Source organism: Macaca mulatta, chromosome 9 (assembly GCF_049350105.2).
Source record: "Macaca mulatta isolate MMU2019108-1 chromosome 9, T2T-MMU8v2.0, whole genome shotgun sequence".
Lineage (NCBI taxonomy): Eukaryota > Metazoa > Chordata > Mammalia > Primates > Cercopithecidae > Macaca > Macaca mulatta.
Genome location: NC_133414.1, coordinates 55957641 through 55961698, shown reverse-complemented (window position 1 = coordinate 55961698; position 4058 = coordinate 55957641).

Below are 4058 nucleotides of genomic sequence, written 5' to 3'. Positions count from 1 at the left end.
CCACTGAATTTTAGGTATGATTATCTCTTCAATCTTTGCAATTTTTCCTTGAAGAGTAAAATATTCCATTGGGTAGAATACAGGATAGTTAGCTATCTTGCCTTATTTTTAACCTCTTTGATCTGTTATAAGCTGAAAGAGGTTTTTGCCTCTCTTAATAGTTTTCAATAACCAAGGTAGCAGCTGCTTTTCTATTTGGCTACATAAAAAGATGACTTTTATCCTCTTGTCTAATTTTGCTATTTATCATTGTGTGATATCTATTTTCATACCATTATGGGTACAAGTTCCACTTTGATATAAATAAAGGTGCTCTTATTTGCCTTTTAATTGCTTTTGCCAAAAACATTTTTCCCATTTCTTTGCTTTCCTTCCTTCATCTCTTAGATTTTTTTTTTTTTTTCTTTTTTTTTTTGAGAAGCAGTTTCACTCTTGTTGCCCAGGCTGTAGTGCAATGGCGCAATCTCGGCTCACCACAACCTCTACCTCCTAGGTTCAAGCGATTCTCCTGCCTCAGCCTCCCGAGTAGTTGGGATTACAGGCATGCACCACCACGCCCAGCTAATTTTGTACTTTTAGTGGAGACGAGGTTTTTCCATGTTGGTCAGGCTGGTCTCAAACTCCCAACCTCAGGTGTCTGCCTACCTTGGCCTCCCAAAGTGCTGGGATTACAGGTGTGAGCCACCCCGCCCAGCCTTTTAGATTTCTTAAAAGCATGTTTTTAAGAAACAATATGGCTGTATTCTGGTTTTTTAAACCCGGTATGATAGTCTGTCTTGGATAAGAAATTCAGCCATTCATACTTTTTGTAATGTATTTTGGTTTTGCTCTGAATCTTGGTTTATCAACTATTATATTAATATTTGAACATAATATATCCATTTCAATTTATACCGTAAATCACACTTTCTCAGTTCCTTTACCTCTTCTGGTTTGTTCAGAAAGGTCTGAAATGTGAAATAGAATTACAGGCACAAATGCCAGAGAGTGTAACTGCGAACTGTCTATACTACCCCATAAATACACCTAAATGGGGAAAAAAATCATTTACTGAAATAGTCTGAAGATGCACTTGATTTCTTCCTCCAGATACTCTATATTTTTTCCCTGTATCAAGCAGCAACACCAGAAAATGGCTTAGAGCAGTGCTGTCCAACTTGGTAGCCACTAGCCACATGTGGCAACTAAGCACTTAAAATGTTACTATGTGACTTATGAAACAGATTTTAATTATATTTCAATATCCACATATGGCTAGTGGTTACTCTACTAATCTACATACTATACCAGACTACAATATTTTGATTCTCTGAAAACCTATATTCACTGAGTTTTCTCAAAGCTCTTGAGTCCTTTGTTCCCACTGAAGAACTACTGAAAGAGGCTGAATTTCTTTTATTGAAGTTATTGGAAGGTTGTACACTTCATGGCCCATCCAGAGTGCAAAAAGAGAACAATTTCAGACTCACTGCCAGGAAGTTTTCATGCCCCATTCATAATACTGTTTTTCTTTATGGAAATATAAATCATGTGACAGATGTCTGCCTTGTGCAATGGCTATCAAAAATATTCAAATTTACAGCTCAATTTTGATAACTATGAAAGACCATAAAACTTGTACTTACCTATATATTAAATCATGCTATCAGTCTGCTATTGTCTATTTTCCTGTTGATTTCTATATTTCCATTCTAATGACCCTTAAAAGCCTCATACAATGCATTATAAATAAAGCTGATAATAACAACTAAACAACTCACCTGGGATTTGTTCATTTTCTACTGGTCTTGGGAAAATGTAAAGGTAATGCTGGGAAACAGGAGCTAAGAATAAAGTTAGGAGAAATCTGGCCCACCTTGCTGCTCCTGGATCCAACTTCCTAAAATGCTACACAGAAGAGACCATTTGAACAATGTGGAGACATCTCTATGACCAGATTGTGTTGAGCTTAGACATGCAATTTTTCACTGGGTGAAAGTAAACACATGTATCCCAATGATTAACAATTTATGTCACTAAGACACAAAAAAATTTAAAATACAAACAATTTATAAATGACAGGATCCTAATATAAAAGTGTCTTCATTAAAACTGATGTGGTAGGAAACACTCAGGTTGTACTGTTTATCTGTTTTCCTATGAATATAATACTGGGAATATTGTTGAACAATTTACAGAAACTCTAAAAAAGAGAATGAATGCTTCAGTACAAGATTTTTTAGGCCGGGCGCGGTGGCTCACGCCTGTAATCCCTGCACTTTGGGAGGCCGAGGCGGGCAGATCACGAGGTCAGTAGATCGAGACCATCCTGGCTAACACGGTGAAACCCCGTCTCTACTAAAATACAAAAAATTAGCCGGGCGCGGTGGCGGGCGCCTGTAGTCCCAGCTACTCCGGAGGCTGAGGCAGGAGAATGGCGTGAACCCGGGAGGCGGAGCTTGCAGTGAGCCGAGATGGTGCCACTGCACTCCAGCCTGGGCGACAGAGTGAAGACTCCGCCTCAAAAAAAAAAAAAAAAAAAAAAAAAGATTTTTTAGTATTTGTTCGAATTTCATTACAGTTTCATACTCTTTTGATAAGACTTGTTTCAGCTGTGCAAAGGAATAAAGAAACCACGAAACTTTCTTTTTTTGAAACAAAGTCTCGCTTTGTTGCCCAGGCTGGCATGCAGTGGCACGATCTCAACTCACTGCAACCTCCACCTCCCAGGTTCAAGCGATTCTCCTGCCCCAGCCTTTCGAGGAGCTGAGATTGTAGGCACCTGCCACCACGCCCAGCTAATTTTTTGTATTTTTAGTAGAGACGGGGTTTCCCCATGTTGGCCAGGCTGGTCTCGAACTCCTGATCTCAGGTGATCCACCTGCCTCGGCCTCTCAAAGTGCTGGGATACAGGTGTGAGCCACTGCGCCCGGAATAAACTCTTATCTTGATCAGTAACAAAGGAGTGACCTGTAATAATTCACTGATTCTCTCAGGCTCCAGATATTTTATCTTTCAAATAAGGCAGAAATAGTTAAATACTGTATACTCTTCCTGCACTACCATCTTGTGATTCTAAGGTAAGAATAAAAAGAGAATAAAGGCCAGGTGCGGTGCCTCATGCTTGTAATCCCAGCACTTTGGGAGGCCAAAGCAGGCAGATCACCTGAGGTCAGGAGTTCAAGACCAGCCTGGCCAACATGGCGAAACCCTGTCTCTACTAAAAATACAAAAATTAGCTGGGTCTGGTGGCACACACCTGTAATCCCAGCTACTCAGGAGGCTGAGGCAGAAGAATCGCTTGAAGCCAGGAGGCGGAGGTTGCAGTGAACCGAGATTACCCCACTGCACTCCAGCCTGGGCAACAGAGTGAGACTCCATCTCAAAAAAATAATAAATAAAAATATCAATTATTGGCCAGGTGGCTCACATCTGTAATCTCAGCACTTTGGGAGGCTAAGGTGGGCAGATCACTTGAGGTCAGGAGTTCCAGACCACCCTGGCCAACATGGTAAAAATCTGTCTTTACAAAAAATACAAAAATTAGCTGAGCATGGTGGCACATGCCTATAGTCCCAGCTACTTGGGAGGCTGAGGCACAACAATCACTTGAACCTGGGAGGAGGAGGCTGCAGTGAACTGAGATTGTGTCACTGCACTCCAGCCTGGGCAACAGAGTGAGACTCTGATTCAAAAAAAAAACAAAAAACAACAAAAAAAGAAGGGCTGGGGGTGGTGGTTCACGCCTGTAATCCTAACACTCTGGCAGGCCAAGGTGGGTGGATCACCTGAGCTCAGGAGTTCAAGAACAGCCTGACCAACATGGTGAAACCTCGTCTCTCCTAAAAATACAAAATTAGCCAGGCATGGTGGCACACGCCTGTAATCCCAGCTACTTGGGAGGCTGAGGCAGGAGGATCGCTTGAACCCGGGAGACAGAGGTTGCGATGAGCCAAGATCACGCCATTGCACTCCAGCCTGGGCAATAAGAGCGAAACTCTGTCTCAAAAAAATAACAACAAAAGAAAAGAAAAAAAGATAAAATGTCAATTATTTGCTGTTCAATGAAACATCACTTC